Source organism: Nuphar pumila, chromosome 5, assembly GCF_984573655.1.
Source record: "Nuphar pumila chromosome 5, dmNupPumi1.hap1.1, whole genome shotgun sequence".
NCBI lineage: Eukaryota > Viridiplantae > Streptophyta > Magnoliopsida > Nymphaeales > Nymphaeaceae > Nuphar > Nuphar pumila.
Window position 1 is genome coordinate 62729922 of NC_143253.1, and position 16129 is coordinate 62746050.

The following is a 16129-nucleotide window of genomic DNA, read 5'->3' on the forward strand; positions in this document are numbered from 1 at the left end:
GCGATGTTAATTTATGAAGCCAAATATTATGATGGCTTATAATGTTGGTGATTGTTTAACGAATGTGATAATTTATAATAATATATACTTGGGAAAGCGGTTGTAACATATAATAATGTAGTTGAATTTATGTGTTTTGTAGCTTAGCAATGACTATAATTCGTAAGACAAAAAAGCCTTTGTCGTTTGAGGGGATGACTCTTGGAGAAATCATCTACCAATCTGATATATGTGAGGGTTATGTAAAGAACATTGAGAATGAAAAAGACAGGAACAAATTATTGGATATTTATTATGTGGAGCCTGATCCTTCAGATATTGAAGATGAGGAAGATGAGGAAGAACTAAAGATGATGAAGAAGAAGAAGAAGGATGACGAAGAGAAGGAAAAGCAAAGGAAGAAGGAGGAGAAGAATAAAAACTACGCACACTTATGAGGCAAAAGGATTTCTTCTTGCCGACCATGCAAAATTAAATCTAGATACACATCATTCTTCATGTTATCTGTCATGATTGTTAGTTGCATCACACTATACTATGCATCGAGTTGTTATTTACCATTCCAATAAAAAAACAACTTATCGTATATGTGTGTTGACAATAGTGATTCAAGAGTCAACAATTTAATGACATCTACAACGTTGTGAAGCGATTTCATATTTAATCGCTAAATGAACATCAATTTGAATACACACATTGCCACTGCAATCGTGCAACAATGTAAATAGTATGTTAATTACAAATATCATACAAATTGACACTAGCAAATACATAGTATGTTATAAATCGATATACATATTGCATAATATATTATAAATCGATACGAAAATTCAGCATAATAGCTTACAAATCGATATTAACAAACAAAACAATATCTCGCAAATCACTAGTATGTTACTACAGTCGCGATTTGCATTATACTATTCCAATATTTTCTATACAAAGGTAAATTGTTGTTGCTTACATAGATGTCATTGCTTAAATCGCAAACATCACAATCGAAATCCAGGTCTCACAAAGCATATCGATTTTTGACAATGAGCGGGATGTGAAATGTCATTTCTTTTACAAATGAATGACACATATTTTTGTAACAAAGGCAAATCGTTATGGTGATTTATGATTTACACATTTAAAGCAACAATGATTTATACATTTAATGCAGTAGAAATTTATGATTTATAAAGTTATCAAGATTTGTAATCAAGTTTGCTAAATTGTACAATGATGTTTAATGTTGAAGTCCAAACGTTACAACTATATGTACTTATAAACGGTATGATATCTACATCGAATTGTAAGTTTGAAGCAACAATTTGTACGTTTAAAGCAGGAACCCTAAAACCCTTAATGCCTAAACCCTAACCCTAAAACCTAAACCTAAATCCTATACCCTAAACCTAAACCCTAACCCCTAAAACTTGAAACCCTAACCCTAAACCCTTAACCTAAACCCTAAACCCTTAATATCTTAATAATCCCTAACCCTAAACCCTAAACCCTTAACATAAACCCTAAACCCTTAATATCTTACTAAACCCTAACCCTAAACCCAAAACCCTAACCCTAAACCCTAACCCTTAACATCTTACTAAACCCTAACCCTAAACCCTTAATATCTTACTAAACCGTAATGGTAAACCATAAACCCTTAATATATTACTAAACCCTAAACCTTAAACTCTAAACGCTTAATATCTTACTAAACCCTAACCCTAAACCCTTAATATCTTATTAAACCGTAATGTTAAACCATAAACCCTTAATATATTACTAAACCCTAAACCTTAAACCCTAAACCCTTAATATCTTACTAAACCATAACCCTAGACCCTAAACCCTAACCCTAAACCCTTAACCTAAACCCTAAACCCTTAATATCTTACTAAACCCTAACCCTAAACCCTAAACCCTAAACCCTTAATATCTTACTAAACCGTAATGCTAAACCATAAACCCTTAATATATTTGTAAACCCTAAACCTTAAACCCTAAAACCTAACCCTAAAACCTATAAACTAAACCCTATAACTAAACCCTCGATTATGAAGATGATTCGGTATATCGATTTATAAGCTATAAACATGAATTTCCATATCGAGTTGTATGATATTTGATCATCGATTTGCGTTATACTATGACAATATTTTTGTAACAAAGACAAATCGACTAAACATTACAATAATTTTTAAGATATCAATAGGATTTTCCATATCGATTTAAGAAAATATTTTGATTCTTAATATCAATTTAAGATATTGTTTTGATTCTAAATATCAATTTTTAAGATATCAAAATGAATTTCCAAATCGATTTAAGATATTGTTCTGAATCTTAATATCGATTTATGTGTGGATTCTTGATATCGATTTAAGTTATTGTTTTGATTCTTAATATCGATTTATATGTTAGTGTTATGATTCTAAATATCAAGTTATATGTTGATTATGTATATCAATTTATAAGCTATCAACAAGAATTTCCATATCGATTTGTATGATGCTATGACAATATTTTCGTAACAAAGGCAAATGGACTAAACCGTTGTCATTGAACAAATCGTTGTAATGATCGGCATTCGTAAATAAAAATCAAACAATCATTTGGCGTTGTGTATAGTAAAAATGCCACTGATTTGCTTTTACGTGATGTTCCTATCGCAATTTACACAGTTGAGTTAATAAACGTCTGAAACGGTGAATTATGAAATATAAAAGCAATCTACTAGTAGTGAATCGCTTTGCATAAATTTTGATAAATAGCTGAAACGATTTACACAAATCTGCTCTGTACTCGTGCACTGCAATTTTTATCCAGATGTGGTCGACATAGACGTCATTGTGTAAATCGTTATACCATCGCGATTTACACAATGACGTCTGTCTTTTAGACAATGAGCTTTGTCTAAGTGAATGACACGTGCCATCGTGATTTACACAATGATGTATAAAGGCCACGTGCTATCGCGATTTGCTTTTATAAACACATATCGTTCTTGCCGTAATTTCATAACTACAAATCCACATGATTTAAAACCACATTCATATACAAAAAATATTAGAATTTCGATACAATACATCATGACCAATGGTTTGGCTTAGATACAATACATGACCATCATCAAGAAAGAAAACAAATATCATCACAAATATGAAACCCACATCCAAATTAGTGATGAACTTCTAATGCAATCCAGGTGCGGGAATGTGGAAAGCTATTTAAGGAAGGACATTTCTGTCAAATGCATATCTATCTTTATGAGACTCCCATTTTTATAGAAGCGATCACCAAAACATTTACATCGTTTATCGCCGAGTTCATTTCTTGCTGCAAAGCAATTCTATTTGCAGTTGCAGATATATCCTCTCCAAGAAAATGATCTCATTAGTAATGGCATGCCACTGCACCATTTCCCTCGGGCTGAGGCTGTTAGAGACTCGAGCAATGGTGCACCTTGAAAATATGCTTCACAAACTTCAGCTCAGGCACTGTCCCCTTGAAGAGCCAATGGGTTACATCATAAATCTTTTTTATATATTTGTCATAAAGTATATTGAAGACAAATACATAAAAGCGACTTATGATGTAGCCCATCGACTCTTTCGAGGGATCAGTGCCTGAGCTGAAGTTTGTGAAGCATATTCTTAAGAGTGCACAATTGCTGGAGTCTCTATCAGCCTCAGCCCAAGAAAAATTGTGCAGTGGGCTGCCATTATTAATTAACTCATTTTCTTGGAGAGGATGTATCCGCAACTGCACATAGAATCGCTTTGCAACAGAAAATGAACTCGATGATGAATGCTATGGATGTTTTGGTGATCTCTTATGTAAAAATAGGAGTCTCTAAAAGATAGATATGCGTTTGACGAAAATGTCGAAGGAGGAGAATAAGAAGAAGATTAAGGTGGAGGAGAAAAAAGAAAAAGAAGAAGAAGTTGCGCTACCACAAAAAAGAGGAAGAGAGATTAAATAGACTTGGGTTTTACACCTGAATAATGGGTCGGGTTGGGTTGGGTCGGGTCGGGTCGGGTTTTATATATATCTATACTAGAGTTCCAAATCGATTTAAGATATTGTTATAAATCTTAATATTGATTTTTGTGTTGATTCTTGATATCGATTTAAGTTATTGTTTTGATTCTTAATATTGATTTATATGTTATTGTTATGATTCTAAATATCGAGTTATATGATAATTCTGTATATCAATTTATAAGCTATCAATAGGATTTTCCATATCGATTTGTATGATGCTATCAACAGGACTTTCAAAATTATAGCTTTGTAGGCTAGATAAGACAACAATTTATACATATGAATGATACCTATTATAACAATTTGTACATGTGAATGATACATTATTAAACAGAATTTACATGTTTTTTGGATGAAGCCATTTTCATGAATGGTGATGCAAAAAAATATCAACAGTTCTATTTTTGTGGCTCACGATTCATGAAAATGGATTCATCCCAAAACTCTTTCTTTGTGAACGAAATCGATAATAGACAACACATAATATTTTACACATTGATATACATATTGCATAAAATATTACAAATCGATACGGAAGTTCAGCCTAATAGCTTACAAATCGACACTACAAAACACATAAAATCTTACAAATCGATGTACATATGGAAAAATATATTACAAATTGTATCATATCTTACTAAACCCTATCACTAAACCCTAAACCTAAATCCTAAACATTATACCTAATCCCTAAACCCTAAACGATGTGTATAACGATGTGTAAATTTGAAGGCTAGATGAGACAATGATTTGTCCTTGCACTTGTATCGTGATTTATACTCATGCAAATTGCGATTTTCATCCAGTTGTGGCCTACATAGACGTCATTATGTAGATCGTGATAGGACAATACATTATATAACATCTTACTATATATTAGTCATTGATACAACAATTCAGCATAATATTCTTAATATTGATTTAAGATATTGTTTTGATTAATAATATCAATTTCTATCATGATTTTGTATATCGATTTGTAAGCTATCAACAGGAATTTCCATATCGCTTTGTGGCCGACAAAGACGTCATTGCGTAAATAGCCTAAAATGTGAACTGCTAAAAGGTATATGTTATTTTATTATAAAATCTTTGTCGAGTTCCATAAGCATTGAACTCCTCTACTATAAATGGAGATCCTCGCAATATTACCCCATAAACAATCCACAAAAAAACTAACACTTTGTCTTCTTCCCTGGAGCTCCCTTTGCCATCTCGGTGAGTTTTTGTGTTGTGCAGGTTACCAATGGCTTACATTCGTAAGAGAAGAAACACTTTGTCATTCAAGAAAAAAATTGCAACCAAAATCGTTGAAGAGTATGATTTGTATGAGCAATTAGAAGTGTACTACAAAATATTGATGATTGAGAATGACAAAGAAAGAGAACAATTGCTGCTAAAGTATAGAGCAGAGCCTAATATGTCAGATATTGAAGATGATGATCCAACGAAGAATGCTGAGGAAGAAGTACAAATAGAAAAGAAGAAGAATGATGACAAAGAGAAGGAAAAGGAAAGGAAGGAGGAGGATAAAGCAAAAAAGCAAAGGAAATCAAGGCGAATGAAGGAGGAGGTGGACGATAGGGAAAAGCAAAGGAAGAATAATAAGGAGGAAGAGAAGCGACGGAAGAATAAGAAGGTGGAAGAAAAGCGAAGGCAGAAGAAGGAGGAGGAGAGGGAAAAACAAAGGAAGAAGAAGAAAAGCAAAGGAATTTGAAGAAGGGGAAGGAGGAGAAAGATAAGCAAAGACAATTGAAGAAGAAGGAAGAGGAAAGGCAAAGGAAACATATTCTGGATCAGAAAGAGAAGGAAAGGCAAAGGAAGGAGAAGGAGGACGAGGAAGAGAAGAAAAGACAAAGGAAGGAGAAGAAGGATGAGAAAGAGAAGGAAAGGCAAAGGAAGGAGAAGGAGGACGACGAAGAGAAGAAAAGACAAAGGAAGGAGATGGAGGACGAGGAAGAGAAGGAAAGAGAAAGGAAGAAGAAGGATGACGAGGAAGAGAAGAAAAGACAAAGGAAGGATATAGAGGACGAGGAAGAGAAGGAAAGAGAAAGGAAGAAGCAGGAGGAGGAAGAGAAGGAAAGAGAAAGGGAAAAGAAAAAGAAGAGGATGGACGTGAAAGAGCGAAGGAAGGAAAAAGTATAAAAGCTATGGAAGGGAGGGGATGAAGAGGAGACAAGTGTGACCAAGGTACATTAATCGCTACTGAATGTAGCGATGTACTATTGTAGGTATTATTATGTATAGCGATGACTCTGTATAGTGATTACTATGAATAGTGATTACTCTGTATACTGATTACTGTTATAGTGATTACTATGTATAGCGATTACTGCGATAGCGATTACTATGTATAGTGATTAATTATGATTTGATATTTTATGTTACAGGTTGGTCAGAAGAGAAACATAGCAACAAGTGAAAAATTGAAAGGGCGATTGTGATCATCGCAAAAAATTTTTCCTCTCGTAATGTTCTCTCTCTTCCTTCTCTTTTCCTTTCCAACCTCCTATTTTCCTCCCTTTTGAAGGGAGAAAGATAAAAGACGGAAAGAAAGAGAAGAGAAAAGAAAGAAGAGAAGAGATGAGGAACTCTTTTGCGGGTCTCACTTGACCTTAATTTTGAAGAATTTTTGAAATAACTCGCCTCCGTTTTTTTTGAAATATTTGTGGGAAAACTGGGAGACGGGATCCGCTCGTCGGTACGAGGTTCGACCGTTCCTGGCGCCTTTACCAGGGGTAATCGAACCAAGGGTCGAATTTATGCCTTTTGCTTTGTTAAGAGATTATCTAAGAAATTATTCTAAGTCTAAATGCACAATGAATCATGCTTGTGCAAGTGCAGAGATGTATGCTCTTTAGAAAGTGTTTTTGAAGAATTCTCAAGTATTTCTGAGATGAATCTGATAAAGTGAAGAAATGATTTCTAACTTAGAACTTAAGATTAAAGTTCTAAGTCTTTGGAATAATCATGAGCTTGGGAAAATAAATCTGGATTTTGGAAAATGATTTTGAAGTTTTGAGATAAAAAGAATTTTCAAAGTCATAAACGGACTTTGAATGAAAATGGATATGGAATTGAATCAGAAGAAAAGATGGAATTGGGAAATCTGAATAACATTAAGAGATGGAATTTGATTTAAAAGTTGAAATTTCAAGATGAAATCAGAATCCAAGATCTGGATTCTGAATAGAGTTCAAAGTTGAATTTTGAATTTAGGATCTGAAATCGGAATTTGATTTGAAATCTGGAATGAAATGGAATTGGCTTCTAAGAATTGGAATCAAAGTGGAATTTGGGTTTGAAATCTTGAATGAAATTGGATTCAAGATTTGGAATCCAAGATGGTTTTTGGATCTAAAATCTGAGATCCAAGATAGGGTTGGACTCTGGATCCTAAGATGGATTTGGATCTGAAATCTAAAATCCAATGTCGAATTGGGTTCTGGATCCTAAGATGGATTTAGATCTGAATTTGAGATCCAATAAAGAATTGGGTCCTGGATCCTAAGATGGATTTGGATCTGAAGTCTAAGATCCAATGTAGAGATGGACTCTGGACCCTAAGATGGAATTCGGATCTGAAGTCTGAGATCCAAAGTAGAATGGGAATCTAGATCCTAAGTGGAATTTAGATCTGTAATTCAAGATCCAAAGTGGAATGAGGGTTTGGATCCTAAATGGAATTTGGATTTGTAATCTGAGATCCAAAAAGGGGAATTGAGTTTGATACTTGGAAATCTGGATCCAAGTTGAGACTAGGATTTAATTTTGGATTTGGGTTATGAAAAAGTCCAAATAGGACCTTTAAAGATGGATCTGGGTTTTAGAAACCCAGATTGAACTTAGGAATGTTTGGATTTTGAGATTCAGAGTCAATCTCAACTTTGATTTTAAAACTTGAAGAAAACTTTATTTTGAATCAGAAGATGAATCAGAAACTTCAAAGTTAAATTAAACTTTGAAATTTGGATTTTGAATTGAGTTGGAATTTTGAAGTTTGAATATAAAGTGATTTTGGAGTTTCAAAGTCAAATTAGACTTTGAAATTGGATTTTTGAATCTCGAAATGAGATAAAATTGGATTTGAATAAGATTTGATCTTGAGAAATGAAGAAGAAGAATCACTTGGAATTTTGAAAAGTAAATTTTGAAAATATGATGCAATTCTATCCTATATGATGAATGAATTTGAATAAGTTTGAAATTGGATTTGAAAATCATATTTCATTCTTCAAATGAATTTAAACAAGACTAATGATATAATACACTCCTGACTATGGTCATTGAATGTATTATATAATAGTCATATCTAAATTCAAATGAAGGATAAAATACCTTTTGGTGCTTTTATAGAATTTAAAATGAAATTAACCCTCAATATGCCCTGACTATGGCCATTGGCATATATTTTGAATTAATTTTAAGTTAAATTCTGATAAAAGAGTAAAATATTTTAGGAAAAATATGATGAATTTTGAAAATGGATCCAGTGTGGATCCAATGTTATTTTGTAAAAGATAAAAATGCTAAGTTTTGTTTACACCCTGACTATGGCCATTGATGTGGATCATCAACTTAGCACTTATTATCTCTTACGAAATGGTGCACATGTCATTCGTGTTCCCATTTGTGAGAATTTGAAAAATAAAGGCAAAAATGCATGAAAAACAAGTAATTCATGATATTTACAATGCTCATTCATTCTATCTAAGACAGGAAATGTAAATTCTCATTAAGATCCTAACTTATTACAAAAATTGGATTTTACAACCCCAAGAAATGATATTCTCCCCGTATTCCCTGCAAAGCACTTGATTAGTAGAAGGAAATAGAAGAAAATTGTACATATCATATAGATGTTAAAAGTGCTCATATATAAGGGAAAGATGTGAAATGATATATATATATATATATATATATACATATAGGTAGGTATATATACATATATGACACATATATTATCTTGTAAAATAAGAAAGATGAGAATTGAATATACACTCTTGCTGTATTGCTGAGTTGATTTATTCCAGTTTATAGACTACAGAACCACTCTCCCAAAACATGTTCAAAGTTGATTTCATGATGAAATCAACCACCAAAAGACATCAAAGTTAGATTCCATATTGAAAGTCAGCAACATTTACAAGGGCAGGAAAAAGATGAATACTTGGGAGACTATGTGAAGGTGAAACACAACAAAATGCTATTGTGACTTGTGGCAGCTAAAGAGGTGTAGCAGTAGGGCAACAGTGGGTGCCAGCATGGTGTGATGTATAATGGTGAGTTTGTGAGTATTTATGACGAAAGGTCATGGGTACATGGGGTCACAGCAGTGCTTTGCACTGCTGCAAATGACAGGAGAAACACAGCAGTGTTTCACATTAATATAGGTTCAAGTGAACCACAGCTGTGCTTTGCATTGCTGTGGTCATAGGTAAAAACTGGAGAGTGCAGCAGCTGACACCGGATTTGCTGTTGGAAATGCACAAGGTTGGCACATAGTGGGGCCGGAGTAATTAATTTGATAATAAGGTGATGACAGGTCTATGCTGCCTTGATATGGTATATCAACAAATGTATAGGTGTTGAAAAATATAGCTTATGGTAATGAAATGGGAATTGAAGCAATGAATTTAAATACATTAAAACATGAACAAAACACAAATTGCTACAAATAAAGGAACTAATGCACATGGTAGAAGCAAATGAGAGTATGCCAAAATGTTAAAATAAACAGTGTAATAGTGGTTGTGTTGTGAAACAGGAAGGTGGATGAACAATAAATGGACTGTGGGGTGAACATGATGTAAAGCAATGATAAAATGTAAAAATGAATGGAATATTACAGTGGAGTGGGTGCAGATGATTGGAAGCGAATGAAACCACAACAGGAGATGTGTGTGCAGTGGATGGAACATGACGAGTTCGAAACCATAGCAATTTGCATAAAGTAAAACACAAGTGAAATGTATTATTTAGGGATGCTTGAAATAAAAGACTTATGAAATGAGACATTGTGCAACAAATAATGTGCTGTGAAATGAGAAAGGAATACCTGCTAAATATCTTTTGAAGAGTAAGTACCCACAAAATGTCTTTACAACAAGTATCTAGTGAAGTGCATTTACAAAGGATCATTAGCAAATATTAATGAGAAGCATTCACTGAGACTTTACAGCAGATGTCACGAAGGTGCTGGAGCTGGATGATGCTTACAGGACAGACTCACTGGCTATGAATATCTTGTTATGATGAAAAACGTATAGGTGAAACTGCAAAATAAGGTCAGGATCCAACAAGGATAATAACTTACAAAGATGTCATCCCAGGAAATGTAAATTGTCCAAATGGACAATATTTGTAACCCTCAGACTGCAGAGATGTAATCCCAGGAGATTGCCAAGAATGCATAACATCTCCAAATCCCATGCAATGCACCAGCAAAGGATGCAGCAAGTAGGAGAGGAGCAACATAGCCTGCTGTATACGTCAATAGTAAGCTTCCACCAATAACTGGATCCTTGGTGGAAGCAACATATCCAAGCAAAATTGCAAGAACAGGAGTACTGCAGGGAGAGACAGCTGAGACAAGAGTTAGGCTAGCAAGATAAGCTTGCACGCCTCCAAGAGATTTAAACCCATTAAGGTAGCCAAACCATCAGCAGCAAATGGAAGTCCTTGCCCAATCTGTCCATATGCCTTTCCAGCGAATGAAGCAGCAATCCCTAAAATTGCCAGCGTTGTAGCTAGTCCCAATGTAAATGCAAGAGAATCCTCAATTATCTGTGCGAGGCTTTTGCCGAAAATGACTGCCAGACTGATGCAACTGAGAGCTGAAAGTTTGGTCTTGAACAACTACATTAGCCTACTGCTCAGCTGAATACAGAAAGTTTCTAAACCAATCTCCAAGACTTACATCCGCTAATGATATGTAGTGTATGGAGTACTAAGGCAAAATTACATGAATTAACTAAAAAAGCAAAAAGAGGCTTTAAATATAGTGTCGACCAAACAGGCACAGGGTATCAACATGACTCCTGTAAAAATGCTCAGTTATCGACAGATGGGAATGTATGATACAGATTTATTACCCTGAACCAACAATGTTTAGAGCAACAGGGATGTTCTAACATACCTGATATAATGAACTGGGGTAGCAAGCAAGACAAGCTTATGCAAAGAACAGGGGAGCGTTAATCATACAGAGAAGGAATGAACAAGTAGTGTAAAATGATAAAATGAAAATAATACACGGATGTAATTACACTATTGAATATACAGTAAATGATCCCAACTGGTTTTATCGATTGGATCAAACGACTTTATTAATTGACTCCAGCGAATGGAGATTGTCAATAAGTATCGAAGCTAACCGAAATAGAAATGGAAATCAGAACAAAATCCAAAAAGAGTGATTAATAAACAAAGTATGAACTGAAACAGAAATCAAACAGAAGAAGAAACAAATAATAACAAAATAAAAAGAAAAGAGAGGAAGGAAAACGGGAATCGGAATAGATTAATGAGAAATAGCAGATGAAGCTAGAACGAAAGTAAAAAAAATGAAGTGATTCCAAGACAGGAATTGAGGCATAATTTCAAAACAAGGATTGCACTAAAATTTAAACCAAATAAGATATAACATCGAATGGAAGATTGAAAACAACTTGAGCAATAGAATAAAATAACAAAAATAAAACAGAGAAGAAAAGAAGAAAAAAAAAAGAAAAGGAAAACATGTTGGAATCACTTGATTCCCGTAGCTGTGGCACTTGGTGGGTCGGTACTGTGATAAACAGACAGACACCATCGATGATGCATCAATGGCAACCTAAACAAGTAAATAAAGGGGAAAATGAGAAGAAGGGAAGGAAAAATTTACCTGATTTGCAGAAGTTCTTGCAGGGATAGCCGACCTTCTGGTTATTGTAGGGATCGAAAGAGAGAGAGAGGTTCTTTCTCTTTGAATGTAGTTGATTCCTGAGCCAGGAGGGGTGAAGACAGACGCTTTGCTGTATGTTTTCCTTCGGATTCGTGATTTGCTGAAGCTTTAGGATTTTGAAAACAGTCAAGTGGGGCTTCAGCCGGATGTTATAGAAGAACCTTTTCTTTATTCGGCTTGGGAGATTCTTTAATGCTTGGCTCTCTTGAGTGATGGTCGCAGATGATCGATCCTCAGTCTGATTGTGAGAATTGGTGGATGTTTGGCCTTGCAGGAAGCTTCTGACGGAGGAAATCAACCCGACCCTTTACAATCAATCAAAAGAGGGAAGGTGATTAAATCCTTTGCTACAAGGTCTTCTTTCTACTGCAGAGGAGAAAAGGCTTCAGGAGAGGTAAGTCTGCGCCTGAAGGGGTAAAAGCCGGATCGTAATGGAGAAGTGGGGAGGTGAAGAAGCGGTGATCGATCGGCTTCCTTCCGATTATCCAGAAGGGGACCAGAGAGGAAAAGGAGAATGTTAAGAAGAAGAGATTAGAAGGAAGAGGGGAAAAGAGAAGTAGTGAAGAATGCAAATGGCGGGGTGAGAACGGATGCCTTTAATGGGGCTTCGTGCATCCCCTTTTAAGGAGGAAGAGAAGGTTCGAGAGGTAGGTGCCGTTAGGCATCGATGGCGGAGAATGGGGGTTCGGAGATGGAGGGTGATGGAGAGAGGAGGTCGTCCGAGAAGAGGGGTTTCAAGGGTTTTGTAAAAGAGAAACCGAAAAGGGGAGAAAAGGAGAAGAAGAAAGAAAGGGTTTGGAGGGGTTTATTCGTAAAAATTTTTGGTTTTTCCAAAAAGAGGCTCCTTCAAAAAGTTTTTCATAAAAAGGGTTTTAAAACGATTTTTTTAGCAAAATTGATTTAGAAAGCTTAAACTCATTTGTTTTTCTCGTAATTTTTTTTAATTTTTTGGTTTTTTGCATTATTTTCCATTTTTTGTATTTTTAGAATAAAAATCCTAGAGTTTTACGAGAAACCAAAGGTCAAAACTATTTTTTTGTGTTTTTGTAAAATATTTACAAAAAGGGAGTTTTTCTGAGAATTTAAAAGCTATTTTGAGAAAACTTCTTCAGAAATGGGTTTTGATCCGGATTTTGAAGAAATATGGTTTTAAAGCACTGGATTCGGATCCGGAATTGATTTTGAACATGTCAACGTGAATTTTAATCCAGGAAATCTGAAGAATAATTGAAATTTAGCTTTGAAATCGTTTCGATCTTCTCAGAAAATAGAGTCAGGGGCAAAAGGGTCATTTTTACAAAACTTTGAAAAATTTGGGGTGTTCACAGCGATGTCAGTGGCCTGTAGTTTTGTCATGGTACAGAAAGCTGAGTGAATATCAGAAGGACCAATTACGAATGATGCACTTCGGCGTCCTTCTGGACCAACATTATTTTGAAAATTGTTGAAACACCATGACCCACCTTGTCAATAAGTGGAACCATAAGACAAACATGTTCTAGTTTGGGGTTTTTGAAATGACCATGACCCTAGAAGATGTGGCACAAATTACAGGTCTCAAGTGCCATGAGAGTACTGTCCTAACAAGAGATTCAAACTATAACCCAAGGAACAATTGCACGGCCCTTCTAGGAATGTCGATAGAGGAATGGCATGAGTGTATTTCTGGTGGAGGCAATTCCTCAATGATGAAAGTTCATTTTTTTTGTAATAAATGAGAAGGCCGGTCCACTGCATATGCATCTAAAGTAGTTGACCAAGAGTTGCACGACTTCCTTCTTTATTTTTTTGGACGTACTTTTTTTTTATTGTTCTGGTTCAAGAATAAGTTACTTGTGGTTGCAGTTCCTGGAAGACTTAGATGAAATTGACAAGTAGGCATGGGGTGCTGCTATGCTCGCATACTTGTACAGTCAACTTTACCGTGTGAGTAATGGTACAAAAACCGTTGGCAGATTTTGGTCATTTGTTCAGGTATTTGTTTATTAAATATTTAGTACTTGTGGACTAAGCTCGTTGAAGGTTGTAGTCTTACTAATATATTGATTTTGTAGGCCTGGACGTGGGAGCATATTGTTGCCTTGCATCCTCTATGTGGCCCTGCGGTTTGTAGTTTTCCCAGGATCGGCCAGTGGGATTCAATAAATGTCAAGGAGGAAAATGCTCAGTTCATTTTAGATAGATTGCAATTAAATGAGGTAAATGGTTTAAAATCTTTGTAATGTTTAGCATTCTTAATTAATAATCGCTTTAGGATTTTGTATTCCTTAGTATAAATCGTTATCTCCTTAGCATCTAACTTTCATCAATGTAAATTGTTATAATGTTTAGCATTCTTAAGTAATAATCGCTTTAGGATTTTGTCTTCCTTTGTACGAATTGTTATCTCCTTAGCATCTAACTTTTATCAGCATACATCATTATAATGTTTAGTATTCTTAAGTAATAATCGCTTTAGGATTTTGTCTTCCTTAGTACAAATCGTTATATCCTTAACATCTAACTTTCATTAGCGCAAATCATTATAATGTTTAGTATTCTTTAGTAATAATCGCTTTAGGATGTTATCTTTCTTAGTACAAATCGTTGTTGCATTCAACATTTTGCATGAATAATTATGTCTATATCTAAACCATAATCTCGAATGCACAGGTTGTTTGGAGACCCAATATTGATATAGAGGACGAGGACAAAGAGGTTGTTGTTGTGGCTGTGAGACTATCTGTCTGCGATATTTGGCTTTTTAGCAAACGTGAAGCCAAGTTACAACATGTCAGTCGAGTACTCCTACAAGCTGACTTGTGACAGTCGGTACCAAAAGAGCTTGTACTATTTAGAAGGAAAATGAATAGTGGTGGGGGCAGGAACATGAATTGGCACAAACGCTTCAGAAAACAATTGGATAACTGGAATAAAGAAGATGTTCGTGTCATACCATATTATTATAAAGAATGACAATATGACCCCAAATGTTTCAAACAATATTGGCAACCCATGCATCCAAATCGATATATTAAGAAGAAGCAACCTAAAAGTAAGGACGCTCTTGTCCCCGATCATGTCATCTTTCTGCATAGACGTAACGTCCCTTGTGTCCCTTTGGCACTTTCTGTGATTCCCTCTATTGCAGTACACAATAGGGAGCAAACACTACTCTGAAAGAAGAATGCATCGTCTGACAGAAGGTTCGCGATGCTGGAGAGGGAGAATAAGGAGTTACGAAAGGATGTGCAGAATTTGGGGCGACAAATTGGGTCACTGGTTGAGATGATTACCAGTGGGTTTAATGACATCAAGGGAACGAAGAGGCCATCAAATAAAGAGACTCTACCAAGAGAAAGAAAGAGACGATTTGTAGGTCCATTTGAGTCATCAAGTGCCAGTGAATAAACATATTATGTGATTTGTGTATCCCGATAATTCTATATTGTAATTCATTCATTCTTTATTGTAATTATATAATTCTTTCCTTAATAAGTGTGACACAGATAGCGATTAATAAGTATAATTATTTAATTCTTTCCTTACGTTTGTTGTGATAGCGATTCCTGTGATAGTGATTACTCTGTATAGCGATTATGAAGTTACTATGATTTGTACTTACGTTTGGTTAATCGTATAACGATTACTAGTTTTGAGTTTATTATGTATAGTGAATCTTATAATAGTGATTACTCAGTATGGTGATTATGAAGTTAGCGATTACTACTTACAAGAAGCTAATTCGTATAGCTATTACTGGTTTAGGATTTATTATTTATCGTGATTCTTGTAATAGCGATAAGTCAGTATAGTGATTCTGAAGTTAGCATGATTTGTACTTACGTTTGATAAATCATATAGCGATTACTGGTTTACGGTTTATTATTTATAGTGTTTCCTATGATAGCGATTACTTAGTATAGCAATTAATAAGTATAGAGATTATGAAGTTACCATGAATTGAACTTACGTTTGCTAAATCATATAGCGATTACTAGTTTTGAGTTTATTATGTATAGTGATTCCTGTAATAGTGATTACTAGCTAGAGCGATTATGAAGTTACTACGATTTGTACGTAGGTTTGCTCAATCGTTAAGCGATTTCTGGTTTAGGGTTTATTATTTGTAGCGGTTCCTTTAAGTGCAAGGAATGTCGCATAAGATTA